The following is a 15,439-nucleotide window of genomic DNA, read 5'->3' as shown; positions in this document are numbered from 1 at the left end:
ACGAGGGAGGGGGGAAGGGGGCGGCCCCACCGGGGCTCTCCCCGCACCTCCGACCCCCACCCCACCAACCAAAGCGGCGCGGCCCGCAACCTCGGCGGCCCGGGAGCGGGGCCACGGGCACCGGCAGGTCGCTCCGGAGGCCGGCCGGCGCGTGCCCGCTCGCCCGCGCTCACACGGACGGGGGGCGGCGGGGGCTCGGGCCGAGGCCCGGCCACCCCTCACCTCCCCGCCCGCCCGACGGGAGCGGGGCATCGCGGGCACGGCGGCCGGTCCGCGACGGCCGGCCGGGGTCCCGACGACCCGCGCTCGGGCGAGCGCGCCGGGGCGGGGCGCGGCGCGGCAGGGGGACGGACGGCGGTCCCCCCAACCTCGCCCAACACGCAACGACGCCGGCGGACGGGCGGCGGCGGCGGCGGCGGACCACGGAGCGGCGCCGCGGCAGGCCCGGGAAGCGAAACACACCGGGACGCGGCCCGGGGGTCGGCAGACGCGACGGACGGGGCGGATGGACGGACGGGAGACAGGGCCGACGAGGCGCGGCTGGCTCGGCCGCCGCCGCGGAGGCGCGGCGACGACCTCGCGGAAGACGTGGTGGGCGGGGGCGGACGCGCGCCGACGCGAGGGAGGCCCGGGGGCCATCCTAAGGGCACGGACGCGAGTCGGCCGCCGGGGCACGACACGGGGTCTCACCGCCAGAGGCCTCCAGCGCAGGGGCGGTCCCGCGGCACCCAGGACGCCGACTGGCCTCCTCGGCCCCCCACCAGGGTGCCCCCCCTCGCGGGGCTCGCGCCCACCACCGCCAAACACCCACGAGCCGCGGCCAGCCCCGCGACAACAACACTCTCCCGCGCGCACACCGGCCGCCCCACGTGCCCCGCCACACACGCCTCCGCCGCCGCGCCCGACTCCCCCGCCTCAGGGACCGTGAGCACTCCACCCGGGGACGCCGCCCGCCGCGGCGGCCGGGGCGGGCGACACCCTCACGTGGGCGAGGCCGGCTCGATCCCAGACGGGGAAAGGGGCACGGAGGGCTGGGGGCCGGGGAGGGCCGGCGGCCACGGGGAGGGGGCGGCACGCACACACACAGCGGCGAGGGCCGCGGGGCAGGGGCGCAGGGGCGCCCGCCCAGGGACAGGAAGGGCCGAGGCACGACCGGGCCCGCCAGGGAAACAAGCGCGGGGTCCCACCGCCACACACACGAGGGCGGTCCCACGACGCCTGGGACGCCGGCCGGCCCCGGCCACCCTGGGGGTCTCCCACGACCCGGCCCCGCCGCCGGGGCCCGTGTGCGACGGTTTCCCCCCGCGTGACACGGAGGGACCCGTCCGCCCAAACTCAACCTCCTCCGTCCTCGCCACATCCGCCTTCATCTGAGTCCGACCCCCGGGGCTCGCGCCCCAGGGAAACGCTCCCGAGCGAGGCGACCCGCACCGTGCCCACACACCGCCCCCGGCCGCGACTCGCGGCGAGGGCAGGCGCGACGGGCTCCTCCCGGCTGCGGGACTGGGGAGTCGGGACGTCCGTGCGTCCCCGAACCCCACCTCGGGCTCGCCACCGCGCGGGTCACCGCACGCGCACACACACGCGCACACACGGCCCCGCGCCGGACGCCGGCCTGGCGGGACCCTCCCCCGACTCAGAGGGGGGAGGCGCGGGCCGCGGTAGGCAAAGAGCGGCACTCGGCCCCACCGCGGGGCCGGCACAAGCCCTCCCCGCGAGGGCGAGGGCCTCTGCCACCCACGTGGCTCTGGCAGTGGCCACCGTGGCCCACTGCACGCTTGGGAGGGGCAGCGGCTGGGGGGTCCGGTACCCCAAGGCTCCCTCTCGGATCGCTAGAGAAGGCTTTCTCACCGAGGGTGCGTCATCCCCCACCCATCGTCTCTGCCCTTCGGGCCCACGGAGGCGCTCCACGAGCCACCAAGTCCACGACTGGCCGTGGGAGGGGTGGGGGGGGTCTGCGGTATGGGTAAGCACACGGCCCACTGGAGCGTTCGCGGCCACAGCCTCGGGGGCACAACCTCTGCCGCCCCCCAGGCTCATCCACCGGGCTCCGGAAGGGGGGAGCACGCCCGAGAAGCGCGACAGACGCCCCCTTCTCACAGGCCCCGGCCCAACGCGATCGCACCCACGCCCGTGTGCGACTCCCCACACACACGCAAGTGGGGGGCGGCGGCACACGCGGCGTCGGCCCGGCCACGAAGTCAGTCCCCCCCACGGCACACCGTGGGAGGACGATGGCGACGAGGTGGCAGGCCCCCGTCCCCCACCGAGGGAGAGAAACAGAGGCAAGCCCCCGCGCCCTTTACCGTCTCGACCCCCCCAAGAGAGCCACTCACGGGACACACCACCGCGGCGGAGACCCCGAGGAGCACGCTGGGAAAAGGGAACGACACCACCGCTCGGCCTCGCGCGCCTGAGGGACGACCTGGAGCGCTCCAGGGGCACCACAGAGGACCGAGCAAGTCACGCTCACGCGCCGGCAGCGGGCGCGCGGCGCAGCGGCGGGACGGCCCCCACCGACGCGGGGAGGACCGCCCGCGAGGCACACGCCAAGGAGGCGAAGCGAGAGCGTCTGCTGCGTCCGAGGACCACGGCCCCGCCCACGCCATGAGGCAGGAGGCGGGAGACCGCAGGTCAGGGCCGGAGACCACCACCCCTGCCTCCCACACACCCCTCGGCAGGCCGGCAGGGCGTGACAAGAGAGGCGAGGGGCCCGCGGACAGAACGAGAAGAGCGGTCCCGTTCGCCAAGAACGTCCGTCCCTCGTCTGGCGCGACTGAAGGCCCGGCCCAGGAGAGCGCGACATCACCACATCGATCAGTCAATCCAGAGAGCCAGGGGCCACGAGGGCCCCGAGGGAGGAGGGGCACGGCGAGGACCCTCACCGGAGGAGCCTGCTTCAGCCTCAGCCGGCACCCAGCCCCCCCCTTCGCTCCCTCTTGCCTTCTCGGGCAACAGTGGCCGACGACCCCGCGAGGAGAACGCCTGACACGTGGCACGGAGCCTGCGGGTTGGGGTCGTCTCAGCCACCACCGGGTGCCTGCGGCGGGGAAGGGGAGTCACACGGGGTAGAAGACCCACGCACCACCTCGCCCCGCCGCCCTCGGGTGAGCCAGAGACCGGAGGCGGCACCGCGGGTCGGGTCAGCCGGGCGCACACACGAGAGCCGGCGCGCAGGCCCAAGCGGGCGGCTCAAGTGGCAAGGGCCGGTTCGGGCGCCGGACGGCGGTCCAAAGCCCAGCGCTCTGCGCGCGTCCAGAGTCCCAGAACCCCCAGCGAGAGATGCCAGAGGAGACCGTGTCAGCACCTATCTGGTGGTAAAAAAGGCCCATTTCAGGCGAAAAAAATCACGGCGCCCGGCAGCGGGGCCCATCCACGAACCTCGGGGGGGCTCCCCGGGACCTCGGCCCGGCTACCTCTCCCCAACACTTCCCCATCCACAGCAGCCCCGGAGCTCTCTCGGGGCCATCTGGTCGACCCGAGGAGCGGGGGGGCGGCAGAGTGGAGCGGGGCGGGGCGGGAAAACGTGGCAGAGGCAGCGAGCGGGCCGGGGTCGCCCTCCCCGGATCGCCCGCGCGAGCAGGTACCGTACCGCCGTCCCTCCGAGTCCCCGGGCGAAGACTTGGTTACAGAAAAGGAACTATCCCACTCTGCCGCCTCTGACGAGCGGGGCCCACGAGGGACCGCGCCCGGGCCCAGGCCGCCCTATCCGGGCCACCCAGTACGACTCGGGCCGGTCCCCACCGCCACCCCCACCCCGGCCGGGACTCGCGGTGGAGGAGGGGGCGGGGGAGGGTGAGAAAAAGTCGCGTCCGCCGACCGGGACCCACGTGGGCCCGCTAAAGGGCCGGGTGCGCCCTCCCCGGCCACCCGCGCGAGCAGGTCCCGGCCCGTCCGCGTCCCCGGACCCAGGGGGACTTGGAAACATTTTCGCACGGAGGCACCTCCCAGGCGACCGGAGCCCACGAGGGACCGCACCCGGGCCCGGGCCTCTCTCTCCGGGTCACCCCTCGCGGCCCAGCCCGGTCCCCACCTCCGGAGTCCAACTCGGAAAAGCATCGGTCAGAAAGAATCCGACCACCGGGACCCACGCGCGCCCGCCAACGAGCCCGTCGCGCCCTCCACCGGCCTAAACGCACGGGCACGGGCACGGGCCGGTCCCCACCTCCGGAGCGGGGCGCTGTGGGGACCGGGCGGTGGGGGGGGGGGGAAGGGAGGGAAGGAAGGAAGGAGGGTCGGGTGGCCGGGTCGGTCCCCGCGGCCGGATGCTGGTCGACCAGGCCAGGCGGCCCCACAGACCGGCTCGAGAGCGCGGCGACAGTCACACCCTCATAGGCCTGCACGCCCAATCTCAAGCGACAGCAGGAGGCGCCCACGCCTGGGCCCCACCGGGACAGTCACCGCCAGCGTCGCCCGGCTCCCGGAACTCTGCCTCGGGCCCGGCGGCCGAGTCACAGCCCTCACGAAGGTCGCCGAAGCTCCAGAGACAAGGGACAATATAAAAGCGGCCGCCAGGTGGCTCCCGACAACGGCTCCAACGTCCCCGGGCCGGGTTCCCTGTCGCCGGCCGGCCACCGAGGATGCAGCAGCGCCGGGCCGCCCAAACGCCCGAGCTCGGCCCGCCGGGGCGAGCCGGCGGGCGTCTGGCGCGGCCCCGAGGCGTCCGTCTCGGAGCTAGCTCCCGGGACGGCACGACACGGCGCGACCCCGGCAGCAGACGGGGGGGGGGGGGTGGCCGGGGAAGCTGGGAAGACGTCGCCGGGAGGCCGCCTCGAAGGAAACGCGCTCCCCACGCGACTCCTCGGCGGGGGCAAATCCCACGGAGACGCCGGCGGGGCCCGGGGCGGCCGGCACGGGGTGCCCAGAGGGTCACGAGCAAGATCCCCGGCTGCCCGGACGGAGGGAGGGAGGGAGGGAGGGAGGGAGGGAAGGCGGGGACTGGCAAACCGAAACCAGGCAAGCACTCAGAGAACAACGCAGGAATTCATCCTCTCTCGAACGGTGGAGGTCTGTCGGAAGCAGACACGCAAAGCCCAGAACCTAGAAAGGAAAGGAAGGATACCCTCCGACCCCACACATACAAGCGGAAACAAACAACTATCTCTGCCCGGACGGCGACAAAGTCCAAAGACAACACATGGGTGCGTGGGTGGGGAAAACGCACCCGCGGTCACGAGAAAACATGGATTTCAAAATGGACTGACCACAGTCCACGGGCGGGGGTGGGCGTGGGGGTGGGGGATGGGGGAGGCGGGGCTCGGGGGAATGCGGGCGGGTGGGGGGGCGGAGGGGGGGCGAGGGTGGAGTCCATAGCCATCCACTAAAGAAACTGAGTTCGGGCACATCTACTCAATGCAACACCCCGAGTGCGAGCGTGTGCGTGTGCGTGTGCGTGTGCGTGTGCGTGTGTGTGTGTGTGTGTGTGTGTGGAATGCGGTAAGTATCGACAACGGACTGTAGCCCCACCGAGACCACGACAAACCATACCAGCGAAGAAGTCAAGCCGTACAACTACTCTGGCCTTCAAAACAAAGGAAAAAGCGTGCACGTATAGTATACGTACGTGCATCGCGTGTGCTTGTGGCACAGGTATACGTGGACGTATAAAGGCCTAGGACAAGCCCAAGCACATCCCGTAAGGGGAGCCTATCCAAAACAGACCAAGGCCTCTCACCACTCAGCTTCCAGAAAACAAGCAACCCAGCGAGGAAAGTGAACTGGAGGCCCAAACTGAACCTTTTCGTTAGGGAAAATAAAGAAAAGAAGAGACGAGAAGAGAAGAGAAGAGAAAAGGAAAGGAAAGGAAAGAAAAGGAAAGGAAAGGAAAGGAAAGGAAAGGAAACGAAAGGAAAGGAAAGGAAACGAAAGGAAAGGAAAGGAAACGAAAGGAAAGGAAAGGAAAGGAAAGGAAAGGAAAGGAAAGAAGGAAGGAAGGAAGAAAGTAAGAAAGAAAGAAAGAAAGAAAGAAAGAAAGAAAGAGAGAGAGAGTGGGAGTGGGAGTGGGAGTGAGAGTGGGAGTGGGAGTGGGAGAGGGAGAGGGAGAGGGGGAGGGAGAGGGAGAGGCAGAGGGAGGGACAGAGAGACAGAGGGGAGAGAGAGAGAGAGACAGAGAGAGTGAGAGTGAGAGTTGGAGTGGGAGTGGGAGAGGGAGAGGGGAGGGAGAGGGAGAGGGAGGGAGAGACAGAGAGACAGAGGGGGAGAGAGAGAGACAGAGACAGAGAGAAAGAAAGAGAGAGAGAAAGAAAGAAAGAAAAAGAGAGAGAAAGAGAGAAAGAAAGAGAGAGAAAGAAAGAGAGCGAGAGAGAAAGAAAGAGAGAGAAAGAAACAGAAAGAAAGAGAGAGAGAGAGAAAGAAAGAGAGAGAAAGAGAGAGAGAAAGAGAGAGAGAGAAAGAGAGAGCAAAAGAGAGAGAGAGAGAAAGAGAAAGAGAAAGAAAGAGAGAGGAAGAGAGGGAAAGAGCGAAAGAGAGAAAGAAAGAGAGAGAGAAAGAGAGAGAGAAAGAGAAAGAAAGAGAGAGAGAGAAAGAGAGAGAGAGAGAAAGAGAAAGGGAAAGAGCAAAAGAGAGAGAGAAAGAGTGAAAGAGAGAAAGGAAGAGAGAGAGAAAGAGAGACCGAGCGAAAGAAAGAGAGCGAAAGAGAGAGAAAGAGATAGAGAGAAAGAGAGAGGGAAAGAGCGAAAGAGAGAGAAAGACAGAAAGAAAGAGAGAGAGAAAGAAAGAAAGAAAGAGAGAAAGAGGGAAAGAGAAAGAGAGAGAGAGAAAAGAAAGAAAAGAAAGAAAGAAAGAAAGAAAGAAAGAAAGAAAGAAAGAAAGAAAGAAAGAAAGAAAGAAAGAAAGAAAAAGAAAGATAGAAAGAAAGATAGATAGAAAGAAAGAAAGAAAGAAAGAAAGAAAGGAAGGAAGAAAGAAAGAAAGAAAGAAAGAAAGAAAGAAAGAAAGAAAGAAAGAAAGAAAGAAAGAAAGAAAGAAAGAAAGAAAAAATCTCTCAACCTAAAAGTTTTTGGAACAAACAGACAATCTATGATTTGGTAGGTAAAAAAAAATATTTTTGGAACGTACAGTTCTTTGAGACAAGAATGGAGAGGAAAAGAAAAAAAAAGACAATAAGAATTCGGAACGCTTAGAAACCTGAATCGGTCACGAACAGGAACTAGGAAGCCATGGTGAACGGGGTCTGTGACACCAGTGTTTCTGGACCGGCAAATGGATGATTCCATTTCATCACGCCTAGAAGCGTACATTTTCACGCAGCATCACTTTTTTAAAATGTTTTTTCCCCAAAGTGATGCTAGAGGTGTGGACTCATACATCGGAACATCTTTAGTCTTTCTGTAATAAGGAGACCGACGTAGGTCCACTGAGACTTGTTGAGCCACGAACGTTTCCGTAGGTCATCTTTGGAAACGATCTAGACGTTCCACGAATTCCCTCCCCATCATTCCGCTTACACCAACACTAAAGTTCCTAAAGTGACCCAAAAGGGTCTGGGAGAAACTGTTTTTAAGTAGACATACCAAAAAACATAACCTTTCTTAAGGAGTTCCTCCACCTAGAGCTATCGACATCACTTGTTCTAAATCCCATGACGACGAGATGACCCGTGAACATTTCCTGAGACTTTAGACGGTGTCAGCCATCATCCCCAAGTTCTTTTCCTTGCTGACGAACTTGGTTCACTCCCGTGAACTTATTGGATTTGGGGTCGACGTAGATAGAAGAAAAGGATGACCTCGAATGCCGATCACCCCAAAGACATGCCTAGTTTCATAAAACCCATACGTTGACCCTGGCTATTCTCAGCCGGAGGGTTCATCCTAGATCACGTGAACTTGCAAAACCCTTTGGGTCCCTCTCTAGTAGACTGAATAATTCGGGAGTGCTTCCTCCTAAGCCCTTCAAGAGAGCTCTTTCCCAAGTTAATTGTGGCACTCGGATCCGTACGTAGGAACAGGCCAGCTCTAGAAGGTAGCTACAGACATACCTGTTACCAGGGCCTTCCCAGATTCTTGCACAGCAGTGCCATAGAAACGAAGATCGCTTCCACAAGACTCTAAGGTCAGCAAAGCAAAACTTTTTTTTAAATTTATTTTATTATTATTATTATCATTATCATTACTATTATTTTATTAAAAGAGATAGCTGGTACACAAGGGAGAAGGCGGTGGGGGGGGGCGGGGGGGGGTTGGGGGGGAGAGACACCGCCCCGAGTTGCTCTGATCACGGAAGGGAGAGTTTGTCTCGGGATCACCGATCCTTTCCAGGAATCCTCCAAATTCTCGGATCTGCAGCAGCTGGTTGCACGGTGGCTACCTATGGGGAATAGCAAGCGCTTCCACGAGGGGAAAGAAGCACATGAGAATTTTCTGCAAGAAAGCACAGGAACAGATAAGGGTTAAATGTACAGTGGAGCTCCTCGTCTTGGGACAACTAGGTATAGTCGTGGTGTCAACAGAGGTAAAGTTAATCTTTTACTCCCGAGAGCCTCGTGTGTGTGTGTGTGTGTGTGTGTGTGTGTGTGTGTGTGTGTGTGTGCGCGCGCGCGTGTGTACGTGGGTGGGTGGGTGGGTGTGGGTGGGTGGGCGGGTGTGTGTCTGAGACTCAGGCCCCCAGGGCCTCTGTTCTTTAGCTGGCAAGGCCTGTTTGGCCCTAGGCCACTCCCCAGTCCTTTTCCAAAATGTCTGTAGGTCTGTCTCATGCGTGCGTACGTACGTACGTACGTACGTACCTACCTACCTACCTACCTAGAGATCGACATGACCAGAGATTTCATAGCTTTCATTTAAAAACTTTTAGTCAGCCACGAAGCAGGTAGTGCAATCGAAAATTCGCTCTCTTGCTTATTTATAAAGAACCGTTGGAATAGGTGACGTTTATTTCCTCCGATGGCTAAGGCTTTTTATTATCTGTGGGGAAAGACTTTTAAGATTCGTGTTGGTCCCGAAGGAGACGGCGAATTAGTGTTTGGGTGAGGGAGCCCTTCCACCGGTTTGTATTCTTAAAGAGACCACTTCCCCCTCCCCTCCCCCGTTGTTATTTTTTGGGGTTTTTTTGTTTGTTTGTTTGTTTCCGTTTTGGCTTTTCTGTTTTTTCTTTCTTTCTTTTTTTTTTTTCCTTCCCTTTGGTTTCAGGGTCTACCTCATCCAGTCCACTGGCCTTAGTCTCAGTCAGGCCATCGCAGGCTGTGTTCACATTTCGGAGGCGGTAGAGATGTGCAAGATCAAGACAGTTCACCCAGAGAACTGGGCGGCGGGTGCCTTGCTGACATCGAAAAGCTGATCTGCTCATCATGCAGTTCCATTTCCCCTCCTCGTCCTCCTCGTCCTCCTCGTCCTCCTCCTCCACCTCGTCCCCGTCCTCGTCCTCCTCCTCGTCGTCCTCCTCCTCGTCCTCGTCCTCGTCCTCGTCCTCGTCCTCCTCGTCCTCCTCGTCCTCCTCGTCCTCGTCCTCGTCCTCCTCCTCCTCCTCCTCCTCCTCCTCCTCCTCCTCCTCCTCCTCCTCCTCCTCCTGTGCGCTTCTTTCTGTCAAGGAGAAGATTTCCAACTCAAATGCAGACCAAAAGATTTCTAGGTTCCAAAACTTCAGGGTTCCATGGATCATGGTGTCCAAAATCTGCACAGGGTCTTCAATAACGGCCCTCGTTCTCAGCGCACACAAGTCAACCCCAGACCAAGGCACCCTAAGGGCAAAAACCCTCCAAGGTTTCTCCCATTAGACCCCGAACGTCAGCACACACCCCCTCCCCCGGTTTCTATTTCGTATCGCGTGCGCTCAGGCAGACGGCAAACACATCGATCGATCATTTTCCTTTAGCGTGTTTCATGAACGTCGCACTGGCCGAAGAAACCTAGGTGTGTCAAAGCTCATCCCTGCGTAAAAGGCTTTGGCTTCTCCGTGAAGGGGTCGAGCCGAGGGACCCAGGCCCCTCTGTCAACTTTTCACTGGATTCATTGGCCTCACTCTTGTCCCAAGCGACGGCTGGTCAGATTTCTCATGGTCATTTTTTGCCTTCTGGCTTTAGCAAGGGTCTTCAACTGGGGTAAAAAGAGCAGGCTTGCTTGGGGCGCTTTCATGGTGGGGAGGAGGGGGTGGTGGCCCATAGAGGTAGGTCCCTTCGATTCACCCCATCTCAGGTAGTGCCCTATGCAAAACGTTTGCTTTCATACCATCAGGATCCTAACTTTGGAGAGTTTCCCTGCCTTAAACGTCCTCTGCCCTCCGCCTATTCATCCACCATCCACCACCACCCCGCTGACCTGTTCATCCCGTCCATGGTTTTTCTCTTCCGAGAAAGCATGTTACCTACGGCTCGTCCCCAGGCTACGTACGTGTCCATTCACCTCCTGAAAGACATGTCTCGGTCACCTCCGAGAGAGTTCTTGGCAGTGAGGAATAAAACAGCCACTGTCAAGGTCCGCGTGCAGGTTTCTGCGTGGACCTCAGCCGTTCGACTCCCCGCGTCACCTCGGGTCCATTCATAGCAAGGAGTCCTCCGAGGGCCGGGTCTTACGGTGAGAGTGTGTTTGGCTGTGAAAAACACCACCCCTGTTCACAGAGTTCCCAAAAACGGGGGGGTGGGGGGTTGGGGGGTTGGGGTGGGGGTCGGGGTGGAGCTGAGGAGGGCACGGCACGTCAGCATACCGAAGCGTCCGGAACCCCGAGGAGGCGGGCAAGGAAGGAAGATGTCCCCGGGACAAAACCTTCCCTCCCCGTCCTTAGGGTCGATGGCTGGACCTGAGAATTCCATGGACACGAGACGGATTTATGAAACCAGAATTCCAAGAAAGGGGACCTGGCTGGCCGAGACCCCAAAATGAGTCTCTTTGGGGTTTGTTAGGGCGGCAGGCCAGGAGACACCCGCCGTGTTCCACCCGACTCCCAAATGGGGCGAGTTTATCGAAGAAAAAAAAAAAAAAAGCCAAACCAAAAGCAAACACACACGCAGACAGAAACCCCAGCAAACACACACACACACACACACACACACACACACACACACACACACACACACACACACACAACTCTGGGTGCGCTATCTGCTGTCCATGATTTCCCGTGCCTTTTGGACATGGCTGATAGAGATGGACATGAAACGGCAGGACAGCAAGCTGGCATCTCGGCCGGCCTAGAGAAGTTTCCCGAGTGAAATATCAGAACCAGGGCGGGGTGGGGATGGGGGGCGCAGAGAGAGGCGGGGAAGGGGGGCCCACGTCACCCGGGAGAGAAGCGGGGGGAGGGGGGCGCTGACCGACCTCGGTTCACCCCGTCCCCCTCCGGCCGAGAACCTGCCTTCGCTTCCTGCCCTCAGGTGTGTGAGAGGAGCAGGTTTCTTTCCCATAACTACCAACACATCATTTCAGTCTTGTTTGTGGGTTTCTTTTTGTATGTTCGTTTTCTGGACGAGGCCAAAGAACCCTTCCAGTGAGTGGAGGCGTGTGTACAAAGGAGGATCTGACAGGACGGGAGGGTGCGGGTCAGTCCCTGTGCCAAGAAACCCAGAGAATCTGTCGTAGCTGAGGCTCGGGCCTTTTGCAGAAATAGGCCAAGAGAGTTCAGAGTTGATCCTTCACTGCCAAACAGTCATCACAGCAGTTTCCTGGAAGGGATTGTGTTGCAAGAGCCAGCGTGGTGACCCTCAGGCCTCAGGCCTCAGGCCTCAGGCCTCAGCCCGGCAGGCAGGCAGGCAGGCAGGCAGGCAGCGGCTATTGTCTGTTGGTCCCGCCCCCACCCCCACCCCCACCCCCGTTCCTTCTCCAGAGCTCCTTCCTAAGTCCCCTGGACTGACCTTTGCCAGGAGCGGGGGAGGGGAGGGGAGGTCCGGACGATTCATTCGGCAGGGCCTCGTTCAATCGCTCCATTCAAATGCAGAAAGCTCTCCGGTCAAGTCGGAGCCTTTGACTTTGCCTCGAGCTTCTCTTTAATGAATGGCTTTGTCTTTTTTCTTTCCCCAATTTCCCCACCCTTAGGCTGTCCCCTCCAAACTGCAGGGAGGGAAGGAGGGAGAGAGGTAAGGGATGGGAGGAGGTTGTGTGAGAAACAGGCCTTTTTTTCCAGGCAAAAGATGTCCCCTCCTTTTCCTAACCCAGGAAACCCCACTACACCATTTGAGAATCATGGACATGCATGGAAGCAGATGTCTTCACTTGAGATCTTCCTCCGCAGGAGGACAGAAAGGCGGGCCAGTGTGTCCCTCTTGTGCTGGCCGGTTCTTAAGTCACTTGAATTCAAAATAATCAATAGAGCATGGAGGCAGATTTTGGGGCGGCCTACTCTGGAGCCCAAGAGTTCCCTCCTCTGAAAGTTCCTTGGAACATATTAAAGCTGAGCTGGTGACTCGTGTGTGTAGGGATGTGTGTGTGTGTGTGTGTGTGTGTGTGTGTGTGTGTGTGTGTGTGAGTGAGTGAGTGAGTGAGTGAGTGAGTGAGTGAAGGAGATTTCTAGATGTCAGGGTCGAAGCAACTTTAGAAGTCTGCAACACCTCTGATGATGTCGTCGGGTGTTTGGTTCAAATTTCGGAGTGGCTCTCAAAGAAACAGGCACGAGGATTGTTTCCATAGGAGCCGTTGTGGCCGTTTCGTCAAGTTCTCTAGCTTCCGTTTGCAGAGCTTCAGGCAAAGGGCCATTTTAGTTCTCAGTGAGGCCAAGTCAAAAGGGTGGGAGAAAATGGCAAACGTTCATGGGGAGAGTCGTAGCCAGATATTGGAGGGAACTCAAAAAACTTCGGGATGCAGTCCAGTTTTCAGGTTAAGAACAACACCCTAAGGGAAACGAGTAGCTCCAGAACTTCATATCCACAAGTGAGTATCCCCGTTTTATGGAAACATAATTTTGGCCTCCAAGTAACGTATGCAAATAACTCGGTTGCCAAGGAAATAAGAAGCCTCACTGAGAGTTTCTGAATTAAGGAAGGTAGGGAGAAAAAGATCAGTGATTCCATCCTGCTGACAGAGGTATAAGTTACCAAATGGAGGTCCATCTTTAAAAATAAAAAAAAAGAAAAAAGAAAAAAGAAAATTGGGTTTTGTTGGTTTGTTTTTGTTTTTCCTTGTACCTGGAAAACAAAAGATTTAAGAATCAGTCCTAATCCCTCTGTCTCTCTGTCTCTTCTTTCTCTCTGTCTCTCTCTGTCTCAGTGTCTCTGCCTCTGTCTCTGTCTCTCTCTGTCTCTCTCTCTCTCTCTCTCTCCCCCCCTCCATATATACATATACATATATATACATACATACATGTATATACATATACCTACATACGTGTGTGTGTGTGTATATGTATATATATGTGTATATATATATATATATATATATATATATATATATATATATATAATGGTATTTTACGTAGGGTTTTTTTTTTTTTCACATTCTTTTCTCTCATAGGTTTATTACAAAGTATTGAGTAGAGTTTCCTGTGCTATATAGTAGGAGGCGCTTGCTTGTTGATTACCGATTTTATGTACAGTCATGTGTACATGGTCATCCCAACCCCCTAAGTTATCCCCCGCTTCCCCAATCCGTCCTACTTTACACAAGTAGTCATACACATTATCATCCTGTTCATCAGTTCATTCAATCCCGTGTAAGTCATCCTTGTTCTACTTGGAGTCCAGTCTTTCCATCGGTTCTGCCGACCTTGCCTGATGATCGAGCGTGACTGGACGAGTGACGGTTCCAAAAAGTTTGCAAGAGCTTCTGTGAAGGATTGTAGGATTTGCCCAGCGAAGCGGGTGCCGTGATCTGATCACAGGGGAGGCTGTGGAAGGTAGACCCCAAGTGGCAAACACATTTTGTTTTTTTAACAGTCTCTGTGCCACGGTGAGGACATCAGGCTTGCAGTGAGTGAGGGAAGACTTCAACCCACACGGAAGACATACCTACGGCCACAAGAATGTTTGGATGACCCCTACTAAGTGGCAGTGGAATGAAGTCCAGTGGCTGGGGTTCAGAGGGTCCAGAGAGAGGAGGTTTTCTTTCCAGAGAGAAAAATAGTTCCCACCCCACCCCCCCCCCCCCAGGGTTACAAGCATGACAGGTCAGACGTTGCCGGTAGACTGTAGAAATCTTCCCGCCAATGTCTATGTACAATTGGGGTCATCTTCAAGGCACCATGGGTGGGTGAAGGAATGCAAGGTGGAGTGTGGGGGTGGGGGAGGGGGGAGGTTGGCCAGGGAGTAACCAACCGGCCGGGCCGCCGTCTCCCGTCTGCCATAGCCCCGACCGGCTGTTGACAGGACAGAATGGACTCGATCCACGTGTGCCCCGCCACCCCCACCACCTTTCAACAGGCTGTTGTTGCTGCCTTGGCGTGAACGTCGGTTAGAACACCTCCCTGATACTGGGTTCCGTCCCTTTCGTGTGAGCCTCCATTTTGACGACGACAGACAACCCTTTATGCCAGGGCAGAGAAGACTTCCAGGAAGAAACATCCCATCATGTCTGGAACAGTTAGAACACATCGGTGTACAGACACAAGCCAAAGTAGACTTCACGTTGTTCCTTCCTCTTTGACGACGCTTCCCGTGTCATCGAAGCTCTCCAAGAAACGTACTCAGTTTCATCTCTCTCGTTTCTCAGGAGAGAGAACACATTTTTGGGCTATTTCGAGGGCCCTCTCCTCCTGCATCCTAACTCAAAGTGCGTTCTAAGTCCAAAGGACTTCACCTGTCCTTCAACCGGGGGGCAAGTGTGTCCAAAATATCCAAAAGGTTGTAAAGCACTTAATCGGATATAGGTCACTGTGAAACAGTGCTTCGCTAGCCAGGTCACCGACATCCCAAGGAGAGACTTGCTAGGCAGAGAGAGAAGCTTCTTCTTCAGTTCCGAGCCACACCTGGTTCTTTGAATCTCGAGAGGACTAAGCTGATGTGAGTCCTCCGAGACCTGATAACGGCAACCTAGAAAATAAGTGATGACTTTTGACAAGGCATAAGCTTTTCTTTCTTGCTTCCTTTTCCTTCCTTCCTTCCTTCCTTCCTTCCTTCCTTCCTTCCTTCCTTCCTTCCTTCCTTCCTTCCCTCCTTCCTTTCTTCCTTCCTTCCTTCCTTCCTTCCTTCTCTCTCTCTCTCTCTCTCTCTCTCTCTCTCTCTCTCTCTCTCTTTCTTTCCTTCCTTCTCTCCTTAAAGATAAAGGAAGAAACCTTTCCTAATCTAATCTAATCTCTCATGATGGACAGAGCAGACTGATGAAAGAAAAACCCAAACCCTAAACCCAAACCCAAACCTTGTCCTTTTAACATAGAGAGACAACTAAATTCTATTTTTGCACTTGTTTCACGTTGATACGAAAACTCATTTCTGTCTTTGAATCCATCCTCATCTTATCCAGTCAGTCCTGACCACGGATCCGATTCCTTTCCAAAGACCATTTTCTTCACACACCTTTTCCAATCGTCTGTGCCCATTTTTAGCCTGTCCCTCGTTTTCTTTCTTTTCCATTGAGAAGTGACCACC

Source organism: Pseudorca crassidens, unplaced genomic scaffold (genome assembly GCF_039906515.1).
Source record: "Pseudorca crassidens isolate mPseCra1 unplaced genomic scaffold, mPseCra1.hap1 Scaffold_135, whole genome shotgun sequence".
NCBI classification, from domain to species: Eukaryota; Metazoa; Chordata; class Mammalia; order Artiodactyla; family Delphinidae; genus Pseudorca; species Pseudorca crassidens.
Note: the sequence above shows the minus strand (reverse complement) of the source record.